This window comes from Amblyomma americanum, chromosome 2 (assembly GCF_052857255.1).
Source record: "Amblyomma americanum isolate KBUSLIRL-KWMA chromosome 2, ASM5285725v1, whole genome shotgun sequence".
NCBI classification, from domain to species: Eukaryota; Metazoa; Arthropoda; class Arachnida; order Ixodida; family Ixodidae; genus Amblyomma; species Amblyomma americanum.
Genome location: NC_135498.1, coordinates 4568514 through 4594875, shown reverse-complemented (window position 1 = coordinate 4594875; position 26362 = coordinate 4568514). Strand labels below are relative to the sequence as shown.

The window sequence follows — 26362 nt, the reverse complement described above, 5'->3', positions numbered from 1 at the left end:
TTGGAGAGGCATGGGAGAGGCCTTTGCCCTGCAGTGGGTGTAGTCAGACTGCTGATGATGATGGCGTATAGTGGTTGACACACCTTTCTAGAGCGCTTGAACGGCGGAATGGGGAGTACACTGGTGTCATCTACGAGTGGCCTAGGGCTCGTAACAATACCTTACCCTGCATGCACATTCCAACGGACTGTGTTTAACTGCTCATAAAAGCCATATCGGGCCCGCGAGGCAGCGGTGACTGTCGTAAAAGCACAACACAGCGTGCCGTTTGAGCTCTCTATTCAGGTGGGTGGCCTACTACACAATAATGCCTTCCCACGTATTCCCCGGCAAGCCTCTGGTATTCTGTGTGCTCAGCGCTCGCACGACTTCGGTTAGTTAAATCATCTGGATTCTGTTCGTTGTGCATTAAAGGTATAATTAGATATAATAAGCTAAGAAGGGTTTAGACAACGTACGGTACATACATCTGGGTGTATGAATTGAACATTTTTAATTCGTGTGCCATTGTATCACTCCTTTCTGGCTGCTCTTTTTGCTTGCCGCAACCGTGCCCTGGATTTCTTGAAGCGATATTTGATCCTATTATCGCATTGTTATTATTTGTCACCGGATGGGAATAAATGCCAGTTATTAGATTCGAAGGAGCTCTGCGGCGAGCCGTATTTTTTCGTGTTGTTTTGCGCTACCTGTTCGTTGTATATAGAAATTGTTGTGTCCTCGGCCGAATGTGAGTGCGACTTTACTCTAGTCCCATTCCTTCCTCGTCCTTCTGGGTTTCGGAAAATGAGCAGAACTTTTGGACAATCCTACGCGTGGGAGTAATCTAAGTCTGGAGCAGTGTGCGCAGACTACGTGAAACATGTCAACTCACCGTCAGTTGTCCTCTGGGAAAATGCTGCCCACAAGGGCGGTTTGCAACGGCTTCGAGCGAACGGAAAACACTCAACTTTCACGATAAGAGAAATTAAATAAAGGATAAGCGGGATGGGAGCAGATATCCGCGGAGGCACCAACAATATTGCGGGCCGCATGACGCAAATGTTTTATCTTTCATTTCTACGTTTTATCTTTCATTTCTAAGAGCCTAACTAGGCTTACAGTATGCTTAAATAAATAAATTACCTTAAAGCTTACTTTTATACCCGCCCTCTCTTCGTCCCGCTAGTCGCAGCAGTTGCGCCAGATGCAGCACTCACAAGCAGCTGAGAGGGGCCAATCAACAAGTGTGCCGCCTGGCATCCTGCCGCAATTTTCTGCTATGTATCAGGCAAGCAATCGCGATGTTTTCACTAGTGTTGAGTGCCTACTGCTCTATTATATTTACTGCCAAATAGTTACGTTATATTTTGATATAGACTACATAATATGTGTTAACTTACAGCACTACACATTAAAAAATAAAAAATAAAAAGATAACATTCCCCTATGCACCTTGGTTTGGTTTCGGTGACTGTTGGCTCCCTTCACATGTTTGTCAAAACGAGTGCCTCATTTCCTCAACCTTGTCTGCTATATATATATATATATATATATATATATATATATATATATATATATATATATATATATATATATATATATATATACTAATTGAGTGGCTCGCATACTTGAAAATTTGTTCATTTAGCATAAAGCATGAGATATTCATACACAACCTTAGGGGCCCAACAAAAAATGTTTAAGGGTCCCAAAGATTGCAAGCTAACACGTAACATGTAGACTATATCAAAAATATAACGTAACTATTTAGCAGTATACATAATAGAGCAGTAGGCACTGAACATTAGTGAAAATATCAAGGAAACACATGCTATTCTCAGACTAAAAACTAAAACGAAAACACTATACTCGGGAATAGACTACTGTGTCGGTACGGCGTTTCGTTTAAAAGTTATTGTCTGCTTAATTTTCACGGTCGTAAGTCAGAGGAAAGGAAACCGCGATATGTTCCGAGATGCAACATTATTACATTACGCAAAACCCCCTCATTGTCAATCCCTTCCTCTTCAATTTACGTCGTGTTCATAATCTAACACAAATAAAGGCAGAAATTAAACGCTTCAAATAACTACAATTTATTCATTATGCCGAATGCGGTGTAATCATCGGCCGTAACGCTACCGACTACGCAGTTATTGCGTTCGATTAACAGAGAAACACTCACCAACGAGGCGACTGAGACTCGCCGAAGATCGTGTTGTTTACCCTTGCGTAAAGTGCACTGCCACCGATTGGACGCCGACGCCAGGTTTAAATACTGAACGGTGATTGGTAAACCACACGCATCGCCTTTTACATCAACAACACTGAAGGACTGGTGTTGAAATCTTTCTACTTTTGAGGTAGGAAATGAATTTACGAAAAGGGCACTTCAACAGACAGCCTGAGAGCGTTCCTGACTGCAAACGATTCGATGCGTTAGCAGAAAGTGCGCAGTTGGCCGCAAGACAGCTAGAGAGAGAAGAGAATCGGCTTTGGTTTTTTTTTTAATTGTGTTCTATGACATTCCCGTAGGCTAAGCTAAACGTTCGTCCTCCTTCCACTCTTACTACCACTGCTACCGCTATAACGCAAGCCCACAAGTGCGTGCCAACTTCTACTCATGGCGCCATATCTCTAAGAGAACATTGTGCTGTTTATGTTCTTTCGAGCGCTCTCTGCAAACGCTTCCTATCTCGTATTCACGCCGTCCCAACGTCATGCATACGCTGTACCTTAGCGCAACTTCCGCGTTGTGCACTCTTTCTCTCTTCGCTATTTATCAGAGCATATTTTATCTATGGCCGCAGGTCAAAGGGTGAGCTTTCGAGAAATTGTGCGAGATATCTTTGAGACTTTCGAAGGCAGCTTAGAAGCACTCGTTCCTATTAGCCTTAAGGGAAGGAAATGTGGTCATCGTTTGTTTTTCGGCAAATGGGAACAAGCGTGTTTGCTACAAGAGAAGCAGGAAAATTTAATTTTGCATCTTATGGAAGGACATCTGATTTCACGTACATCTATCATTACGGCCTTTCGGTATTCCAGAGTAAAGTTGAACCTTGGTGTATTAGCGTAATAGAGAAACAACGGGAAATTCGCCATTTACGAACACGGCACAGCTTCGATCTAGGCGAGTACGAAATGGCATGTTTGCTCGGATGCACACCAGACCTTAGATTATTTCGGGCACGCAATAAACGGAGATATCCAGGCCCAGCCCAGAATTGTCGCTCTGGGAAAGGCAGCGCTCGCGGACGATGAAGGACGAAAAAAAATTAACACAACCGAGCAGTTGCGTCGACTCCTTGTCCTTCCTAAGAACGATTGCCGACAAACTCACCCCGCAACATATCTTTCACAGAGAGTCGGCTTCTTTTCCTGACTGTGCACACGTTGCATGGGCACCTGGTGGTCGCTTCACATTTCGCAATACACTTAGGCGTGTCAATACTGCACAGCTTCGGTGCCACACCCAGCGCTTGCTTTTCTATTTCATGCGACAGAGATGTCAACCCTGATCTATTTGCCAGAGCTGAACACGGTAATTGAAGAAAGCATATTCGATACCGACACCCGATACCCTCAAAAATTGTATTTCAGATACAGATAAAAGATAGAGAACCAAAACTGATTCGCAGTACAGTTACTCGATACTATACGTCAGTACCTCGACACACCACTGAAATCACCAATATTATTAAAGCTGGTAGCATGATTTGCTAAGTTAATAAATTTCCGTGGTTTCTCGATTTGTTAGTGTATTCGGTATAGCGCGCAGTATTTGCAAAGGTTTAAGCGAATCCGGCCCCACTAATTTAATTAGGCTCCACTATTAGCGAAGCTGATTTCGTTAAAGCTATAGCATTAGAATGAAGCCATGGTGACTTTGGAACGATCATTTCCACTCTCAGCCTAGCAAAGTCATTTTTTAGCTAATGCTCTTCATGCCAACTGGTCTCTGAGCACTTACATACCAACCAACAAGAAACCGTTTCTGATGCTCTTCGTTTGATACTACAGTATTTAAAGGTTGCCTCTGCTTTTGCACTTGCTAACAGGTGCAAGCTCCGTGCGCTCGGAAAAGCTGAACAGTTATTTATCCAGCAACAGACGTTTGATTTTGTACATCTATACACCACTTAAAAACATGCATCGATACACCACTATTAGCGAAGCTGATTTTGTTGAAACTTTAGTATTCGAATGAGGCCATGGTCACTTTGGAACGATCATTTCCATAATCAGCCTAGCAGAATCAATTTGTAGCTAATGTTCTCAATGCGAAACGGCCGCTGAGCGCTTACATACCAAAAAACATGAAACTGTTTCGGATGCTCTTCGTTTGTTACTAAAGTATTTTAAGGTTGCCTTTGCTTTTGGCCTTGCAAAAAGGTGCAAGCTGCCTGCGCTTCAGAAAACCCGAATGTTATTTCCCCAGCAACAGAAGTTTGATTGTGAACGTTCTCCGTTAAATGCTAGATGGGAAAAAAAGAAATAAAAGGGTTAAAACTGCTTATTATTACTTAAAACATCTCTCTAATCGCTATTATTTTGATGTTTCTACTTAACAGTAGTAAGTAGCAGTGTTTCCTCAAAGCGCCGGTTCGAGAGAACCCTGCAACCCACGGGTGTGCCTTCGGCGATGCAAATGAAAAAGGCCTCTCGAGAGCAGCACATAAACACGTTGCGGTATTTTTCATGAAGTTGCCTTTTGTTAATGGATCAGAATGAAGCATAGCCGACTTGACTCGAGGATCCTGGAGGTATAGTCAAGGAACTCAAGTTTATCTAGCACCTCTTGGGAACCACGGCTCGTTCTAGCGATCTCCTTTAAACGAAAGGAATGCGTCAGCTGATGCATTTGGTACTGCCGGCACTGCATGGTGACCCAATTGACCCGCGTGTGGAAGAGTGCGTGTCATTTATCGTGTTTATAAAGTAAACAACAAACGCTGTCTAAGCTCCTCAGCATGAAGGCGAAGGTTTGCCATTTGTTTTCATCCACCGCAGCTTCGAATGGGGGTGTAGAGGTGGTGTTTCTACATAACGGCGAGCCTGTCTCCTCCTCCCTTATGTCGCCCAGTGTGGAAAAGTGCGACATATATGTCTTCTATCTCCCAAACAATGAACGTCGGTAGAAAGACGGCTGACCAGGCCAACGTCTTTGGCGTCGTCTCGTCTTGAATATTCCTTCCTTTTTTCAGTGTGCTAGCGCCTGAGCGAGCGCCGCCGTCCCAAAGTCTTAACTCACAGCAGCCTCAAAACCTCTGGCACACTTCTCTTTAGATCATCGAGTATCGTTAAAATATATGATGCACTGAAAATGTATTTTTGATAGCGATACTTCAATACTTTCATCTCCGGCACGCGATACCTATTACCTATGCACAAACTGTATCGAAAGAGACTATCGAAGACACTTGTATCTTTAATACCGCCCATTAATGGTATTTACCGACTCGGCCGTACCACGTGGTTCCATTCAGGCTCCCATATTATTCTTAGTTTATATTAACAGATTATAAAATGTCTCAGTTCCTCCAATTGCATACCATATGCTGGTGACACTACAATTTAGATCCCAGAAACAAACATTACTAATATCACTTCAGATCTTAATGAACTGGACAATCTTCTATTTTGGTATAATGAGCATAGTTTTTCCATCAATTCAAGCAAAGCTAAGCTTGTTGTTTTCAGCTCGGATTAGCGGCAGTCAATATATATTCCTGCCGTCTGTAATGATCAGCATCTCAGAGTAGCTAGGGATTTATCCTAGTTTCTGAACGTGTATTTGGAGAGCAATCTAAAGTTTCATGAGGATATTACCAATAAAAAGAATAAAACAGCCCATGGTCTGAAAATTCCTATTAAAGCCCGTCCATACTGTCCTACTAGTAAAGTATTATCCATTTACTTGGAATTTACACACCTACCCATCAGCTACTGTATAGTGTGCCGGGGGACCATGGATACTACTCATGTTCGATCACTAAAGAATACAAAACCAGGCCATTCGAATACTTACCTACAGTTATTTTTACACCAGTGCTCCATTTCTTCTTCACAAACACACCCTCCTCTCAATATCCCACAATGCTAGGCATTGCCTTCGTATTCCCATATACAGACTCGCCAACAATAAAATCTCTGGTCGTTTCGTCCTGCAACTCGTCTTGTAAACACCGTAAGATAGTTTGCACTTAACAACAAATCTCCTCCTGCTTAATCACCTAATTAACTAATCACAAAAAGCAGTCAATTCATTTCTTATTAAAGTCAGGAAAAGTTGATCGGCTCAGATATAAAATGTAAACTCTCCGTGTAACTTCAAAGAACGCTTTAAACGAATAACTCTTAGGGAAGAACCATCAGAGTGATTTATTCATTTCTTGAATGAGTTCCCTTTATTCCCTTTTGTAGTATGTATAGGTTTATATCTTAAGAACACCTTATCCAACCTTCATTTTGGTATTGGTTTGACTAGGTCTGTGTAACGGTACATGATTTTGTACCCCTCTCTAATATCGCTTACTTTCCTTCTATGCCGGCATTGTGACGTGCACTTTGTATGTATTCAGTTCTTATATATTGATTTGTTGTCACGTAAGCTGCCACATATTTCAGAAGATATATTTAATTAGGACGGCCTGATACAGTCACTGACTTCAGACCTCCTTTTACCATCTGATACCTGATACCTGATTTAATATCTGCTGCGAGTGCTTGGACCCAAGATATTAAACTTATTTTTGGAATATGGCGGATTGCTTGAAGCACTCTGACACGGGTCGGCCCGGTATTGCACTGCCTCCGGGATCGGCCCGGAGCATAATAGCGCGCGCCTTTTCTTTCTATCTTTGCTCGGCTATCCTTTAACTCTCCTACTTTTGGCACGTGGTAGCGAGCGTGGTTCCGCTTGAGCCAGTAGGCAGGCCCGTGCACTTTTCTTTTCTTTCTTTCTATCAGCAACAGCAGCAGCCTCCTTTTAATTCTGATGCTATTCACCCTGATGGACGCAAAACCCTTTGGTAACGCACCGGCGCCGCGTGGCTCAGTGGTTATGGTGCTCGGCTGCTGACAAGAAAGACGCGGGTTCGATCCCGGCAGCGGCGGTCGCATTTCGATGGTGGCGAAATGCTGGGAGGCTATGTACTGTGCGATGTCAGTGCACGTTAAATAACCCCAGGCGGCCTAAGTTAATCCGGAGCCCTCCACATACGGTGTCCCCATAGCCTGAGTCGCTTTGGGAAGTTGAGGTCCTTAAGCCATGAACCAGCCTTGGTGGCGCATAAGCGGAATGCCTTCGTACACACTGCTTTCAAAGCAAAGCGCTCCTTGTGCAAATGCTCACACTTTTGCAGCTCAATATTTGAACGCATTTGTGCATATGTGCTCACGAGTCTGTAAGTGTGAGATTGTGTGTTTGTGTTTGGGTACATGCACACTCAAATATAATCTGAGCTCGGCGCACACTTTCGTAGCTGCGCACGTGTTAGTACAAGCTGACAGTAATTACGCTTTGCCGTCTACTAACAAGATTCCCTTAGCAGAATTTAAGGTTACAGAATTTTGTACAGCGCTTATGGGCGCTCATCAACACAAGTGCGAATTGTGCCTCGTTGCTTCAGGCTAAAAGCTATATTTACTTGCACGAGACACTGAGAATTCAAAATGTTTATCAGTCTGCTAATTAACCTAATTGAATCTAATTAACGTAGTCTAAACTCCGGCCCACGCGGGCCTCCGAGGACACGAGACAGCGCGCACACTGGCCCGAGGACTCACACGCCGGGACCCTGATGCGGTCTCCTCGAGCAGAGAGCCCCTTCAGACGGACGAGAAGCTGAACACGTGCCAAGATATTCTTAGCCATTACAGATCAGGAAGACAGACACTACATGGAGCATGCAAGGGCCTCAGCAAAAAGGAAGAGGTCATATAGAGAAAGTTTTTTTTTTTCAAGCGATGTTTACTGCCTCAATGCAGAAAGGCTACGAAATGAGAGATGAGGAGGTGGCTTAAATAAATGAAAAAAGTTGGCTAATCTAATGATATCAAGTAGTGAACGATGATATGGATCCTGTGTGCAAGCAATATAGGAATCCGGATTGTCCGGTGAGAGACCCACTGCCGCCAGGTGCCGAATTCTCGTCGGCTTCAGCGCCGGGCAAACACGCAACAGGCGGTGGATATCCGCCTCACAGTCTCTGATCTTGCAGACTGGACACCCGGGGCGGGGATATAAATCTTTGAAATGTGGCTAGTTGCATGTCACAGCTGGAGTTAGGGCAACCCCGACCCGTATCCTCCGAAGAGCAACCTCCTCTGCCCGGGTAAGACCACGGGGGAGGATTACCGCCCACGGAGGGATTAGAGCACGTGTGCGACGCCGGAGCTGTTTCTTTCTTGTTAAAAGGAGGGTGGTGTTATCCAGAGTGAGGACTCGAGGCAAAGACGAGGTTGGGGTCGATAGGCGGGTAGCAGAATATGCGCGGATTTGTGCGCTCAGGAGGTCAAGCGGGACCCACTCAATACGGATTTGCTGCTGGATGCGTGCCACTAGACGATGGATGAGTTGGCAGATTTCTGGTGTGCGACTGACGCGTCGTAGTAGGCGTGTGACATGAAGGGCGTCGGTGCGAATGACTATGCGGGCCGTAGGTAGCATTGGAACGGCGTCCACAGAGCAAAGTGCCTCTTGAACCGCAAGCATCTCCGCACAGAAGGAGGAAGGAGGTTCCGAGAGGCGAAACCTTGACGTTTTGTTCAGAGCAGGCTTGCAAGGACAGTAAACTGCCGTTGTCGTTCCGCAGGCCTGGATGCTTGCGTCAACGTACATAACGATGGAGCCATGCGGCAGATTGGCTTACTGCTCTCTAATTCGTTCGCTAAACGACGATGCCGCGCGGGTAGATGGTGGCCGACGTAGATCAGTTGGTTTGTTGTCGCTTAGCTGCACAAAACGCCAGGGAGGAAGAACTGGCTGGGGCGGCTGTAGAATGGAGTGCGATGAAGCATATGCCCTGAGTGCACACGTTGTGTGCGTAAGGTTTGACTTTAGGTGGCGAGCATCGCGTCGTTGGTGCACCAGCTCATCTAGTGTATTCAGCTGCGCATGTTCTTGGAGCGCCACGATCGGGGTAATGCGGGGAAGGCAAGTAATGACCCTCATTGCCTCTCGATTAACAGCTTCTAGACGATCCCATTGAGCCCTCGTCAAATGCTGGAATTGGGCTTGGTAAACGAGGCGCGGCTGCACAACCGCCCGCACCAACTGTCGTGCAACATGAGAGCGGGCACTGCCTGTTTGAGGAGCAATGCGTCTAAAGAGACCCAACACCTGAATTGCTTGCTTTTTAGCCCGAGAAAGCCAAGCAGTACGGTCGAACTTTCTTGAATTGGAGTTCCGGATAGATGGAGACGAATTGGTGTTACAGCGAGTTCACGGCGCCCCAGCGGTTGGCGACTGACCAATTGAAGAAGCACAAGTCGACTTGATATCTATGGCTGATTGTAGGGCTGCTGCTTGAGTCACCAGGTCGTTGTGAGTGCTCCGCACCGTTATGTCATCAGCATACAATAAGAACTTAATCTCAGAGACATCATGTAAGCGCCAAGCAAGGGGCATAAAATAAATTTTTAGAATGTTTGCGATAATACCGATCCCTAGAGAACGCTGCGAAGAGGCTCAAATGATCCGACGGCCTCGCCACTAAGGCGTAAGGCAAAGTGTCCGCCTTCAAGCAAGGATTTAACAAAATTGCGCACTCTAACAGGGAAATGCAGCATGTCAAGCGATTCCAGGATGGCAGCATGACTGATATTATCGTACGCCTTTTCAATGTCTAGGGCTTGTACAGTACGTACATTGTGGCTGTTTAGGCTAGAGCTGCTGACGCCAGGACAGCCAGTCTATCTTCTGTACCTATGGACGCACGTAAGCCAATTTGGGCGCCTTTTTTGGGGGGTAAGCTTGCACAATGTTGGCGGAGCGATATAGGCCGGAAATATTCGAGGTCTGTCGGTGGCTTCCGCGGCTTTGGTATAGGAATCACAATAGCCCATTTCCAGGTTTCTGGTGCGAAGCCTTTTATCCATACCTTGTTAATGGTGGCGAGGAGTTGAGGTAGTACAGCGGAACTTTAGTTCTTGTGAACATTGTACGGAATGCAGTCCGGACCGGGCGCAGCCTTCCGACATGCCTCATCTATTGCTGCAAGCAACTCGGGCATTGAAAATGGGCTTGCAATTCCCTCGGCGTCGGCTGTAGATGGGAGCTTATTGACATATGCTGGAATGGCAGCCAAGGGGGCTCCTATGACCCTTGGAATCAACACATCATACTTGGGGAAAAACTTCCGCGCTGCCTATCTGGCGAAATCATCCGGAGCTAAGTTAGCTGCGAAGCATGCTGTGGCCGCTGCGTCAGGACGACGGGAACCATGTTCCATTGCACGAAACGTTCGCCAGAGAGCAGGATTCGATGACTGTCGAGAACTGCTCACACCACGCATGTCACTGCCGTCGCGAGAGATCGCGTTTATATCTGCGAGCCGTGGCAGTAAGGTAATTCAGCCTTCTCCGTGCTTGCGCAGAAGTCGGGTCTCGGGAAGCTGCCATCTCCGCTTGTCGGCGAGCCGCACACAGGTTAAGCAGACCCACATCCGGCGCCGGGCTATTGACGTCAGTCCAGGTGACAGCAGTAGCCTTATTCAGCGCAGTTTATATGCAGTCCACAAGTAGTGTAGATGATTGCAGAGAGAGATCTTCGACGGTGGTGCGAAATGTGTCCCTATTGACCACAGAACACCTACGACGTAATCGGCGGTCCCTTGATGGAGACTGATGATGATAGGATGGTGGTCACTACCCCAGCAGTCTGGCTGCAGGTGCCACGAGGGAGTGCCGAGACCTGGCCACCACGTAAGGTCCTGAGCATATGTCGGACTGCGAGCATGGCGCACAGTCCGCGTTGCTGAATCTGAATGGTAGAGTAAAACAAACAGCGCATCCGCGAATGCGTCCCGCACATGCCTACCACAGGGGCTTGAAGTGGGGTAACCCCAGTCCGGATGAGGGTTGTTAAAGTCACCACCGAATAAAATAGGCCACCCTTGTTTTGGTTGTCGTAGAGTTAATAACCACCCCAAATTAATGAGGGAGGGAGCTCCACCGAGGGGTCTTACATAGTACGACACGACCACAACAGTTGCCTTGGGAAGCTTCACAGCCACTGCGACCAGCTCTTGATATGAGGTGCGTCAGTTTTCTTGAAAGAGGCGAACTTGAGGAAAACGCGCATCACCGTACACCGCCGCCTTTCCCGGAGGGGCAGCAGTATGCACACGACGGTCGTTTATTGAAGGAGACATGTATCCATTAAAGCCCGAAATGGATGGCAAGGCATTGGTCTCCTGCAGTAGTAGGGCCCACACCTGGAGCTTGTTCATGCGAAGTCGAGATTTGAGCTCTCCCAGCTTTGTGGAGAGGCCTCTGCAGTTCCACTGGAGCACACCACAACAACGTGTACTCGCCATTTTCGATTAGGCTTCCAAGCTTTCTAATAGAACTGATGGAGAAAATTACAGGCGGAGGTTTTCCCCAACCCACTAGCACTAAGCGGATGGTATCCGCCGATCCAAGACCCGAGGTGTAAACAGTGTAATGAAATTGCAGACATGATCCACAAGGTGTGGACACGCCCTAGCCACAATGAACCAGACAGGAATATAGAGTCCTGGGAGGCTTTGATAGTCAGCCAGAAAGAAGAACAAGAAAAGTCATCCGTCTGGCCCTGGACACCGCTGGATCGCATGGCATCCTAGCCTGCTGAAAGGGGAGGAAGGTGACGGTGGTCAGGACTCAAGTCTTCATCGCCCTCTGACTTCTTTGCGGGTGCAAATAAAGTTATTTCACCATCATCATCAGTCTTCTGTTTGGTTAGTTAACAGCGAGATGACATAATTAAACTGCGCTAAGTATTGCAGAAAGAGTTCCTTCGAGGTGTAGAAAGTGTATACAGCCATTATCACTCACTTGAATTTCACTAAATACAATGTTATGCCGATGTTAAGACTGTTAAGAACGTATGGTTGCCGACTGTGTAAATCCTTCAAAGAAAAACTCGACAGTGATTTTTCTTTCCTTCGACATCTAGGAAATTTTGAAAATAATGAGAGGGCCCATGGTTCATGCCGTATAGAACGGCACAAGGCGGAAGCATATAGAACATTATACGGAATAGAAACACTACGAAACCAGCTGCAAATATAGTGGACCTACAAAACAGAAACAAAATCTTCTTTGAAAATGTCTCCTTCAAAGTCCTATGAGCGCATTTTATTAGCTGATATTTATTTTGCCGCCGTGTTTTCTTTTTTAAGCTGAATTTTGCCTTCGTTTATTCATCACTCTCATCTTTCTCAGTTTTTTTTTTTGGCGTATTCGTTTCGAAAAGCATATGACTTCTGTGTAATTACTGCTGTCATATGCTGTTAATCGCTTAAGTTAACCAATTCTCTGTCGAATATGCTGCCCCTAAAAATTGCCAATGACCTCGGCTCTACACCTTTGTCAAACATTTTTATTATATATGATTGCTTCGTTCTGTGGAGCTGTGAAACGACCAATACAGGATGCCCGCGGCCTTGTCGAGCTGTCGCCATTTCAACTTTTCTGCGGGCCTCAACATCCTGGATATTTTACTTGATGTGAATAAATAAATGAACAAAAAGAATTAGAAATAAGAAAGACCAAAAGTCACACTGCTGCGCAGAACTGATAAACCGCGAAGTGATGTTCACTGCTCATTTAAGCTGTCCTCGTTCCTTAACGCAGTTCACGAACTTTGCTTTCCTTTTTTAACTTTATGCTTCCCTGCTTAAAGAGTTTGTAAACATCCTCGGTCAGATCCCTACTTCCTGGTCCCGGATGATGCCTTGAACAATTTACGCTTAATATTGGCTGCCCGAGAGCACATTGACGCTCTTTATTAACCTGTAAGCTCTTACTCATCTATATGGAAATTAATCTCTTGCTTACTAACACATTTACTTGTTCCTTTACCAGAAAATAGTCGCATTCAAAGTCTATGCATTCAAAGGCTCCTAATGTAGAAGCGGCCAAATCATTATCTTCGTATGTATCACATCCATTACCGTCGTTACGCCCATTTCTTTCGAGTAAAAATTCGAGGTTGATGCGTTATGCGCCAAGGCACCTCCTGGCTGCAATCCAGCTATCGAGGTCGCTTCTATCGAGCCCTGCTCGCGCATCTAGCCCCGCTTCAGCGTTAATAGTAGTAGCTTTTAAGCACGTGAATAGTTTATTTTGCATTTGATGCATGGCGGCAACGAAACATGGTTGTTTCACCATGTTACTAGGACGGCCTTAGAGTGGGCACATACGATAAAAAATTTGCTGGCTAACGAGTGTTACGCCTGGGCTACCCTACTTCAAGAACGCATGTTTGCAACGTGTAGCTTGCGATGGTGTTCCGGCTCTAGCGTCTAGTCCGTAGCCGAAACTCTCGTCGCTAGCATGTGAAGGCGCTTCCACCGATCGCATTTTGTAGATCTTTTCGCAGATGTCGAGGGCGCCAGATCGTTCTCTTGGTGTGTATTCTTGCTTCAGCTCCTTGTTACGCGTTCCCACCCGTCCCTTTCCGCACGTGGCAGTGGTTGCGACAGCGATAGCAGCCAGGTCACAGGCGCGTACAGGGCTCGTAAAAAATGGCTGTGGTTTAGCTCTGCTTAAACCTGGAGTGATGCGATAGCTACATCTGGCTGAGTGGAACTCTCTCAGTCGAATTGCAAAGTCAGTCTTTCGCCGCTGCGTTTCGCTGGGCGTTCCTTCTTCATCTTCGTCCCTGGACGTGATCCGCTCTCTTCCCCTTCTTCGCCTCCCCACTCCCCCCCCCCCCCCCCCCCCACCCCAGTTGGTTTCGCCAGCGCGCAGCGCCGCCGGCAGCTGCTCCGCACCACGTGACCAACCACGTCGTGGCGCCGCCACAGAGCCGCCACGCTGAAGGCGCGAAATGCTAGCGTAATGTAGCTATCGCTACAAAAGTTCCCAGGCCACAAGGTATGCTTTTCATCCGTGTACCCTGGCACTTGTTTAAACCGCCAATAAAGCTGTCAAGGTCCTCAGAGGTGAGAATGATAATTTCAGCTTCGGGGGTGCCATAACTGCGCGACTATACTGCTCTAAAGCGGACCCCTGTGGCCTGGGAGCTTTGGCAAATCCTGTACATATTCTCATTTTTCCTTATGTTTACAACCTCTGCTACTACTACTGCACCGGTACGCCCGCAGGGACAGCCAGCCAGCGCCATCTGTGGAGGTGAACATCAATCGACCTCCCGCTTCGAGCGCCGGGAGAAACGAGTCCCGCCAGACTATTGAGCCTCAATACTCCGCACCCACAGACAGCCTGATGATTCTGTGCTCTGGTGAGTGTGTGCTCTGGTGATTCTGCTGACAGCCTGGTGACATCTAGTAAAAGTCTGGTGATTTCGAGCCTTCACTACATAAGTTGTCAATTACCGCTCGTGTTTGTCGTTTTGCACTTGAGCTGATTTTACTGCGTTGAAGTTACTGTGGCACCATCAAGATGCAATAACGCAGAACTCATCAAATCGAAAATGCAAAGGGCTTTCCTACATCCTAAGAAGGTGTAGAGGGAGCATTACCCAGAATAAACTACATCGAACAGTTAAAAAAGGTAAATAAACAGGATAGAGTGAATACTGCATTCTGTCATACGTTACGTCCCAGCAATAAAGCAAAACAAATTGTCGCGGGGGTTAGAGGCGTCAGCTAAGCCAGGCTGCTGGTTGCACATTGAAGAGGCCGTGATATGAATCCCTCTGAAACCTATGCCTTTCGGCGTGTATTCTGTTTTCTAGCTGTGTGGATGGACGAACGGACAAAAATAAAGGACAAGATGTCGTGAGGACGTAGCCATTCAAGTACTACTTTTTGTCGTTATTGCATTCTTGCAATTAAAACTTTAAAGGAATTAGGCAACAACGCAAAAAAAAAAAACAACCAAGTGCTTTTGAAGCTGCTCACTCAAGCTTCGAATATAAAGCGCTGCATTAGGAAAAAAATACCACAAAAACACAGAACACCAACAAAAAAAAAGGAATGAGAAAAGGAAAAGGTATGGAAAACGAGACAGTCGTATCACAATGGTGAGTGGGCGATCTCTTTTGATTTAAGTGAAGTGACTAAAGAAAGGCGTATTGTTCGCTTTTGTTAAATGAGAAACATCTCATTTATTTCTCATGCCTTATGTTCACTGTATCGTTTCAGGATCGCGCACTCACTGAAAAGCAGAGCGCAATCACAATCACATTTTACGAAGTCTGTGGTCAAGTGGTTGCGTGTGCCACAACTGGGCCGCCCGGTAAAAAGCTGTTTAACTACAGCTGACTAGGTTTAGGCATCCAATGTACGGAGAGAGAAAAAATTGGCTGTGGTTTGGCCCTGGTTAACCCAAGTTGAATTGCGAAAGCTTCGTTTCCTCGGCACGTTGTCTACGCAGCGTCTCATTCCGACGTTCTCGAGAACTCAAACCGGTCTCTTCCGTAGTTGAAGAGTCACTTCGGCCGCATCTTCTAGCCGCATCTTCGTTACGACGCTTCTCGAGTCGTGCGGCGCGTTCTTCTGGCGTCCCTTGAGCGCATTGTCTCTACCTCGCTTCGTTCTGTCGTTGTTGCGTCTCTTTCGCGCTCTCCACAACGACTACAATACACTGAGGCGAAGCGCATATATGTATATATCTACCCCGCGAGGCAACACTTCCTCTCCCTCTACCCCAGAGGAGCACATCTGGTGGAGCGAGCGGCGACGGCAGCGGCGTCGACGGCGGCGCCATCTGTTGGAGCTCGGCTGCGGCGTTGCTAGGAAACGGCGGCTCAAGGTCTTAACAAGGTAATGATTCGGGCTAGTGGGTATGCCTTATGATCCATTGCTCAACAACAAAACTGGGGACAAACACAAGCGCTTTTAGCACTTGTGTTTGTCCCCTGTTCTGTTGCTGCGCAATAGATCATAAGGCTCAAGGTCGATCGTGGGCCCGCGCATCCGGCTGAAGTGCCCGACGAGCCGAAATGGCTCACTGGCTGGAGTAGTAAAGCTTTCGCTTTAAAACAACAATAAAAAATATGCCACCTCTAGAGGCAGTGTGTAACGAACTGTTCAGCTTCTTGTACACAATGCGTAGTGCAAAATAGAAAGATGCACAACCAGAATCGTCGTACATATAGAACAGGAGTTTCTCACTGCACTGAAAGCGCTCAACCATGAAAAATTCCACACTAAACCGCGGCAAACTGTTCCGCATAGGCTGCGATTAATGCATGGGCTCAAGCCTTTCGACGTCCTCACGAGGTAGTCACTGCACCTCTTGTGTTTGAGTAATGTCCCAGTTCCCAGCGGACTCACCGTGGTGGATCAGCATCTGTAATGATAGAACCTAAGCTTGTGGACTCGAGTCATGGCTGTGGGGGACCACATTTCAGGGAAGGAGAAATGCAAAATAAGATAACGACTCCTTCCCGAATCAATTCCATTTTCGAACTTCCCCCCCCTTCGCCATTGGCTGAAGCAATGCCACGCCTTAGGCTTCAGTCAGTAACATAGAGCGAGCGTAATCGTAGCGCAACTTCAGCTAGTGAGGAAAGGCGAGAAATGCAAAAGTGGCACGGAATCGGTTTTGGAATCGCTACATTACATCAATATAGCCCAGTCTATTGTGCAACCTGAGTGCATGGCAGAGAAGCATAGCTGACCTCGCTTAATTCCTAGCCGTCCATTAAGATTGCTGAACGCTTTAACAGCTGGGCTCACCGTTTGGCCGGCTCGAGAAACTGCCTCCGACGGCCAGGCGCAGGCAGCCTTGCTGAATGCTCTCACGCGTGCATGACGCGTCTTCTTAGCGCGCAGGTCACACCTTGCATAAACACTGCGCTTTTGTCGCGTCAGCGCGCAATGCCTCCTCAGTCGCGGAGCAACGTGACGGGCCGGCCATCCGCTCGGAGGAGCGGCTCAAGTCGGCCGACCTGCATGCGCCAACGCATGGTCGCGTTGCCTGCGGTGCAGTAGTCGCCGAGAATGTCGCAGCACATTCCAGGGAGTCCGCCACTTTTGTCTTGCGCATTTGACCTCAATAGAAAACGAGCAAAGAGAAGACAACGTGGCAAACACAAGCCTGCACTCAGAAATAACCTGTAGACTTCCAAATTGTTCAATTTCTCCGACTACTCAAGTAGGGTTTCATTCTATCCAGTACATATATCCTTCGGTTGCTCTTGGTTTTGCGACCCCAGAATGATTGAAAAACAAAATTCCTATCAGTTTCTTTTCTCTGTTCCATACCCCCGTCAAAGGTTTCAGGCCCTTTGGAAGTAATATCATTTACTAAATAAATAATTATGTACTCGCACAATAAAGAAATTATTCATTCATTCATGGGAAGGATGAATGAAACTAATAATTAAATGCTGATCAGAATAGTATTCAATTCTTACGCATGCTCTTACGAGGCATCCGCCTATCTAAATAACCAAACCTCGAAAACAGCGTTCGGAGGTGTTGTGGCATTTTTGTAGGTGATCTCTATCGAAGGAAATGGAATTCCCTGTGTATATAATTAGAAGCCTCGCGTAACCGCAGTTAATATTTGATAACGCAAAGAAAGAATATTCTCAGCCAAAGTAATGGCGACCAACCCAAACTCTTTCCCTGCGCAGACTGGGCGATCATAAAGTTAACGGCGTCACCACGGCGTGCGCTGGTCGCGTTAAGATGCGCAACGAAACGAAATGCCGTGGAAACGATCGCTTCATTGTCCGACATTTGTTTTCGTGCAGTCGCCATGGGGATCGCTTTTCCCGCCCACGCCTTTGTGATTGGGCGCTACACGTACCAATTTATGTTTTACTGCTTGTTTGAACGCCAAGTGGCTGCCATGGCGGGAACAGCGGCGTTGAGCAGTTCTGATGGCAGTACGGTCTGCTTGGTAATTCGTACTGCAGCAACTGTGCTCACGAAGACGAAGGCCAGAGAACGTCACATCAAAAACGCCTTTGCGTTTCGTGCGCTCTTTCTGGGCAGTTCAGCTGCCTTACGTTACTGAGCTGAATGTGCAAGCATTCGCCCGTCACCACAGTCAGCTTTCGATGCTTAGCTCGGCCGTAATAAAGTTTATGCGTTTGGAGCACGAGACGACTACACAAAAATGAAAAAAAAGAGTAAAATGTGGAAGCAAAAGCTTTTGTTAACTCAGAACTACTGTGCAGACGTTTCAAGCAGGGATACCGGAAGATACGAAGGTTGTATTCAGTGAAGTCGCTATCTCGAAGGTATCCAGACAAAACGCTTCATGAACGATGGCGCGGAGAAGGCAAGAGACTTAGATGTCACTGCAACATTTTCGCGAATACCTAAAGTTTATATGAAGACATTCTTAAATTAACTTCCGTACGCCTATCTCCATGCACCTTGTTTTTACACCCTTGCCTAAATTTATGCTTCTTCAACAAATAGATTTTTCTCTCTCTGTTTTCTACCCTTTTTTCTTTGTGTTCTGTTCGAAAAATGAGAAAATGAGCTCATGAGTTTAAAAATGAAAGTTCAATAACCTTGCTAGCAGAGAAAAGAAAGAAATTGATCTATAATTGATCGCTGAAAGCTTACCACCAGATTTGCGAAAGTCATGAGCCCCCGCAGCTGAGATTCACCATGCACTTTCACTTGTGAGCCAACACGAGCTAGGCCAACTTGCTGTTTTACCGCATTGTGAGCTTCGCTCAATAACTGCCGCGAGAACATATGCCTTCATAATGTTTCACGTTACGCCCACGTGTTGATGAGTTTACCCTGGCACCGCATGGCAGCATCTACAACAGCTGGCGCTAAGATTTTACAGCGAAACGCTGTTTCAGGGAACTCGTCCGTGAATGTTGTGTTCCGCCACACGCGCAGCTGGCGCTGCCATTCCGCACGTGTTGCGCGCCGAGCAGCCCAGTGTCACCGAGCGGGCGGCCGTCGCAGTAACCTGGAAAGACTTTCATCATAAACCAGCAGCAGTCTTGCCATCGGCTCCTGCTAATTAATCCTGGTGTCTACGTTTCAAGGCTATCCCGTCCTCTCCCAGCGGAAGGATGGCATGTTTTCATGTGTTCGTTTCGGGGCACTCCCCTTTCCACCCCTGGCCAGCATCCCCTGCAAGGGCGAATTTGGTGGAGAAAAAACGGGCCTCGGTGAACAGGAGAGAACCCCGCACGTTGCTCGGCGGCTGCTCAGTGTCGTTCATCACTGCTTTTCGAACTGCTTCCGTGCAAAGGTGGCAGCGGGTCCCGGCCGCTGCCAGACCAGGTGACACCTGATCCCAGCACGGAGTGCTATACACCAGCCGATGTTTCGCCTCCTGGGCGCCACCTGGTCGGCACCGTCCGAGCGTTGCGCGCACACTCCTGCGGCACAGCGCATGTCACTGTTCGAACCGCACACATGCACACCTATATGGCGCTTCTTCCTGTACCTGTCGTGTCGCCTTTGCGCTTCGCCGCCGTCCAGGGGCCGTTCTTCCGGTCTGCGCACCACTGTGCGCCGTTCTGCACTGTTTATTCGCCCGTAAAGATCGATGGACGGGCGCTACAACCTGCTGCTTCACATCGGAGCCATGGCCGGTGCAATTTTGGCACTTTGACGGTCCTTTGTAAGAACTGCGAAGCAGCTGCGTGCAGCCCCTGTCCATAGGAGACTGTCAGATCGACCGCAGTCGGCAGCTGAGATTCAGCGTGCTTGTGCACGAGAGAGAGAGAGAGCGTTCTCCAATGGCTAAACCCAGCCACACGTGAAGCCGACCGGCTCCCTGATAAATGCCGGCAATGATGTCAGTCCTGCGCTGCTCGCGAGTCCAGCTTTTTTGGGTACCACTTTTATTTGTCACCGAACTGTGCAATATTAAAAAAAATACTGTTACGGAACTATTCGAGGGAATAGTCTAATGTTCTGATGAGTATCAAAATCTTGCGTCAAAAGTTGGTTCTGTCATCTCATCGACTAGTTGAGACTGCCGCAGAAAACCAATGGGGTGCGTTTTTGACAATAAACAGCTGCAAATGACTATTATATTCTCGAGGGTAGATAGGCGGATATATTGATTAGTATGGTGCAATCTTACGATATATAAGCAAGAAATAGCGCTCGTACTTCCCGTTGAAAAATGCGCTTGTCCCGATATTCTGGGTATGCAAACGCAGGATGGAGACCTCCGAACCAGCCGTTGCCGGACCGTGGCCGCCACGGGGACAAATTTTTCTCTGAATTGTTCGTGTTAAGCAATAGGTTGCCTGATGTATTTTTTTCCTCAGCTCTGATTTTTTCTTTACCGATGATTTTTCTGCACCATATCCACATGGGTGCTGAAACCGAAAAAAACTCCAAGCCTAGGATTGTTATCTTGCAGCGCTTACTGAACTGACCACAGGAGGTGAAAACTCTCCTATGCTCCTTTGGAATTACAATCCCATGTTTTTCGCAGCAAAACACTCGTGTTCAGGAGTCCACCTCTTATTCTGTAGGTACTGGATCGAGTCTAGTAGTGGTCGAGAACCTAAAGGTTCTTCTAATGGTTGTTTTTCTCATATCGTATCTCCGCGAGTAGTGTTCATGGAGCAGACTGTCTGGTTAGGGCAGAATACTAAAAGCGACCAGCTAACGAGCATCGAAGAATATGGTGCTTCTTAACCATATCCATTGCATGCTGGGCATTGTTTACTTGGTATTTTGTTTCTGGTTTTTCTCTATCGCTCTGGCGCAATAGACCTGAATTGAACTTCAGCTGTCAGCACAGTGTAACGCCCTCCTTTCTAGTTTTCCGTCTGCTGTCGTAAATTCGTTCAAGGTCGAACAACGGATAGTTGGGCGAGTTGGTTTTGCATATACATCTTAGTGCACAAAAACTAGAACAAGACATATCTTGTACTGTTTTCTCGTCTCTGGTCATCCTTTTCGCGCGCTGCAATGTATATGGATTCAAGCTGGACAGCTCACACGCAACAAAGAAAACATCTGAGCTGCGGGAGGCAGTACCAAACTGTCCATCATAGCGAGGGCCAGCGCAGCGTAAACACTCTTTGTCCATTCTCTTTTGCCGTCGCTCGCAAGGTTCGTCATCGTCCACGATTCGCTGTTTCGAGCTGCGCTCTCAAGCGCATCTCCTTCGTTCGCTTATAAATAGGCGTCCAGGGCTCCTGGACCGGCTGGTCGCTGCCAGCCAGCCTGTCAGCGCGACTCTTGCGAATGCTAAAGCCACGAAGCGAGAGAGGATAGAAGAGCACAGCTGTTTCCGATAGATGAAAATAAGAGAAGCATATTTTGTATCGGGGCTGTGCTTTTTAAAAGCCAACTGCGAAACTGGTGCGTAAATAAGATACGCTTACAACACCTGTCGTACTGGCTCCTTTGGCTGCAGCGTGTGATTTGATACCAAGCGCGAGGTTTACAAGTTCGATCCCCACTGCAGTAACCGCATTTCTGTCACGGCGAAACTCAGAAACACCCCTGCATTCAGATTATAGTCCACCTTGAGGGGCGCCGCCAAAGGGTCGAAATCAATCTGGAAGCTACGGCGTTTCTGAAAACTTCTCTTCCTCGGGTGTCATTCGAAAAAAAAAATATTAATTATTAACTATCAAGAATACCGCTACTGGCAGGACGCCTTTAATGCGGGCGCTCATGAAGCACCTGAATCACACAAAGTCGCACATATAGAAAGCTGTACTCCTGGTGCAATATCCTGCCGAGCAGAGGCAGAACGAAAGAGCGAAAACGTCCGGGTTCTCTTCGAAGCAGCATAAAAAGCAGCGGGGCATAGCATGTGAAGTCTTCATTACGACTGCGTGCTAATGTTGCGGCTGTGAAAGTGTCAGCGAATGCACGAGATAACCCTGAAGCCATTACCAACAAAGAGCCAAGAATGCAAAGGTGGAGATACACTCGGCTCTAATGAGGAATTGGACAATAGGAAAAGAATTTTTTTCTCTTGTTTTTAAAATTGACGCTAATGACGCTGATACTCCTCTTAATGACTCTGATACTCCTCTTCTCGGTCGAGTCTATCGTGGAGGGCATTCATTGAAGCCTCGATCACGCTTCCAATTATGCAACCACTCTTCTTTCGGTTCCAGCGGGAAAACACTCGTAAGATCCTCAGAGCAGCCAAGAAAAGGAGCTGCCGCGAGACTCCAGCCAATTAACGACAGGGTGCATGCTGTATACGCAGGCACCTGAGTAGCAATTATGGCTGACTAGAACTGAAGTTGCAAGATGTGGAGGTGAGTAGTTTTAAAGCCGATGCTTCGGTCAGCCGTCCACGGAAGCCAAAATTTCATAACATGAAAACGGCCCTGGGGCATTTCCAAGTACTTGTATACGACCGGTGCTCGTGTTAAAAACGCGTAAACAAGCGTCATGGGTAAGAAATTGAAAAAGGTCAGCGAAAGCAAAGCAGGCCCGCCTTACGATTCCTGCATTACGTCTCTTTTGGAATATTTTAGCTGCTCGTGCCCTTGTAACACAGGTTTATAGACAGTCTATAGACTTCATATAAGCTCTACTGACTTTATATATTTCCTTTTCTTTATTCATATTATATAGAATGTCTATAGACGAGTCTAATAAAAGTGTATGGTCATAAATCTATAGATTGTCTATAGACTGTCTATGGAATTTGTATTGGCTTTAGTTTATTCCATAGGATTTGCCTACACACAGTCTACAAACTTTATAGACAGAAGTCTGTGGACAGTCTATAAATTGTCTAAAGAAATCATTGTAAGGGATTGAAACGCCGAAACAGGAGGACGCGAAACAGGGCAAGTAACCTCACTAATATTACAGTCGCAAACACAAAAGCAACGCTAAACAGTGTGAATGCCGTGTTTTTTCTGTCTTTTTTTTTTGCCACACTCTTTAGCACCGACCTAACGTGATAGGCGGCAAATTACAATTCATAGCGCATTGGTTATAAATAAGTGATTTTAACTTTCTTCTTCAAAGTAATTTCAGATCTGCCAGTCGAATCAAGCGAGTTCATAATTTCGCTAACATTTGCCGTCGGCAGCTGTTTGGAAAAAAGCGGAAAGTCCTCCAACTGAACTCAGCTCGACAAAAAAAACGCGACAGTTCAGAGCTAGGCAGTTGCCAGAACAAGCATCAGCCATGTTTCCAATTAACTCTCCCGTTCTGAGTGGTCTGACAAAGCGAATAGCTTTAGCATGTTCTAATGCAGTAGCAAGTTGAATCGAAGAGCGTAGCTTGATGAAATGGGACGGTTAGGACACAAGCTCCCAACAGACAACCTTACAAAGGAAATAAAAAGGAAGAAAAGCGGTGCGCTCATTTCCGAATATAGGGAGGCGTGTTACGAAAGAATCGGGCACTCGCGCAAAAGCTGCGCTTCACTTCCTCTGTGTTCATTTCACTGGCTGTGACGTCACGCCACATGTTTTCTTTGGGATTACACAATTGTGTCCGGTGTGTAGCGTGTTACAAGGGCAATCGAATATGCATTGAAGAATTGCTCTCTGTTCTACCTGAAGTGCTCTGAATGCATGGGCACAGGTTCCTTAACACAGTTCTGTTCCCATTTTTCGTACCCTTTCCTTGCGTGAATAAAAATGTATGTGGCTATAACGCCAGAATTTAGTCGTTTCCATCGAAACCATTGTTCTCAGAAGCAAACTATAGTTCCTGGGGTCTGGACTTGCCTGTACGCTGTTGTCTTTTCTGCCTCATTTTCGGCTTCCCTGCATGCACCTCTCCGTGTCCTTCTGAGGCCCGTTTGCGTGAAGAGCAGTCTAAGATAACAAAGACTGTTCTTTTGTATTTTCACCTTGGTCCCCTCTCTCAGTCTGTGTCCGCCTGTATATAGCCAAAAGATTTTACACTGCCTAGAAAGACAGAAAGAAACGCCTTGCCAGCAGTGAACGCTGGCTTGTTCAGTCTGTAACACTGCTCGTACACAGACGTAAGACGGGTATATCGTGTAATTTCCGTAGATTCCAACTGCCACTTCGGCAATACAGTGCTACACGGGAAAGGCAAGTGTCAATCAGAATGACCTTAAGAGCAACGGCGTTTTTTGGCGCAAAGAAACAATGAAATGCGGGGCGATATTTTAGGAGCAGTGCGTCTTCTGGGCGCACGTACTCACTAGGCAGTCTATAGACTGTTCACAGACTTCAATTTATAAAGTCTATACATTCTCTATAGAGAAACCCTTGTGAACAGTCTATAGGCGATACAAATCCTATAGACAGTCTATAGACAACCTACAGATTTATGGCCATACACTTTTAGCAGACTTCTGTCTATAGACAGTCTACACACTATGAAAACACAAAAAGAAGTATCTATATAGGAAGGCAATAGTGGCTATAAGAAGTATATAGGCCGTCTATAGACCCTGTGTTAACACAGAGTGAGCGTACATTTGTTCGGGCTACCGGACGTTGCTTAAGTAAGGCCAAGGCGATATTCTACGTGATCCTTCGCCCTAAAGGGAAGCTGACTGCGCACGCGGACAGCGTTGAATGCGTTTAAGCCGAGCGTAGTGAGTTCGCCCAAGGCACTTCGCGCTGAGTGCGTTCTGTAGGGAATGTCAATAAAGTGCATCGCGTGGCAATGCGCGAGCGAAAATAAAGATAAAGGTCACACGTTAAAAGGAACACTGAACTTGCTTGTGCTACAGGTGCATTACTCGATGTGCTGTGAATCAGGCCCCTTCGATATCTTGTATTCGCGCATAAAACGTGCATAACCTCGGTGCGCCACAAGTTGGGACTTCTTCCTCAACTAGTTTGTAACCACGTTCGAGGCGCGTGAAAATCACCTTCCCTCGCTGACTTCATTTTAACGCTCACAAACTTAATTTTCAGGGTTGTCGATAAACCAAGCAGCACAATAAAATTCCAGAATTATTACGTGCAGCGAGAGCAAAGCACATGTAGAAAATTGCCAACGGAAGGTTGCATTTTGTGCCACGTGACAGCGCGACATATGGGGAAAAGAACGGAGGAGGGCATAGTACAGCGTTTTCCGTCTGTCGCATTGCAACCATGAAATTCAAAAACCCAGTTGCCCAATAAGGAGTTTTATTCAAGTGCATTCGATGCACTTGGACGGGCCGAAACCGAGGAGATAGGTGTCAGTCCCACCATAGAAGAGGACTCTACTGGAATAACTGCAACCGCTTTGATTTATTTCCTATTAATAAAATATGTAACAAGCTTTTCGCTAGTAGCTCCTTCCATACTAAATGCAGCTGGAAGAAATATGAAATCAAACATTCAGTTTACGCAAAAATAAGAATTTTTGTTTTTCTTGATCGAATTTAAAAGTAGTGGGCGTCGTCGGTTGGTGGAGACGAAAACTATTTGGAAAAGAGAAAAAAAAAACAGAATGGGGTGCTTCTCTCCAGAAAATATGGAGTAATCACCTGTTGACTTCGCATACACTGACCTACCTCTTCTATATTGCCACAACCCGTTCACGACCCACTAGAACACTTGTGTGCGATTGAATTAACTGAATGTTCTCTAGTAAAGTGCTGAGTTGCATTGAAACCTGTCTGTATATTCCGGTCACATGGACATCCAATAGCTGCCCAACAACGTACTGCACGCGAGCCTTCTTCGGCGCGCTCTCGCCGCACCCCTACGCGTGAACGGGCGGAATATTCCTGGCCCGCGCGTGTCGGACGACAAGACGCGCGGAGAGCTCCCGTTACATCCTGCACAGACAGAGGTGTCGAGATTTGCACTCACCCGAGCGTCGACGACCTGACCCGCACGGCAGAGGAGGAGGGAGCAGCTGAGGCGACCGCGATCCTGCACAGCCGGCTCTTCTATCAGCTACGGCTCCCGCCGAGCAAGGAAGCAGACCCCGCGGGGCGTCTTTTACGTGTGCCGTGTGGTGCACTGTGTGAGGCAGCGACGCGAACGACCAACGCGACTCAGTTTAAAGGAGCGGCGACTTTGGAAGCGGCGGCCCGGCCTTGCACGTTTCCTCGAGTGAGCACACACTCGTCGCGAACTCCAGCTGGGCAGAGCACACTGCGCGGACGCCAAGACGACGGCGACCGAGATGCATCGGAGACAGCAGGATCAGCCCGCGCCCAAGAGTGGAGGGAAGACGCTCTACGCTTTTCTCCTTCTGTTTTTCGTTCATTCTTTGTTTCTCTCTTCCTTTATTCCTATATTTGTTCTTCTATTTCTCTGTCCGTCGTTCTTTCCTTCTTTCTCTTTTTATTTCTTCATTTCCTTCTTTGCTCTTTTCTTCTCTTTCTTTTATTTGATTCATCC

The 26362-nt window shown here is 46.8% G+C and overlaps 1 protein-coding gene across 5 annotated transcripts in view; it reads right to left on the bottom strand.

Annotated features, from left to right (window-relative positions):
* Positions 1-26122, bottom strand: part of LOC144120451 (scoloptoxin SSD14-like) — a 136106-nt gene extending 109984 nt beyond the window's left edge. Inside the window, exon 1 of one of the 5 annotated variants that reach the window (XM_077652848.1) lies at positions 25826-26122. The gene's annotated coding sequence lies outside the window, so the exon portion shown is untranslated. Of the gene's footprint in view, positions 1-2167; positions 2437-25825 lie in introns of those variants that run through there. The other 4 variants (XM_077652855.1, XM_077652849.1, XM_077652850.1 and 1 more) reach the window with 4 other exon arrangements.
* Positions 26123-26362: the final 240 nt, after the last annotated feature.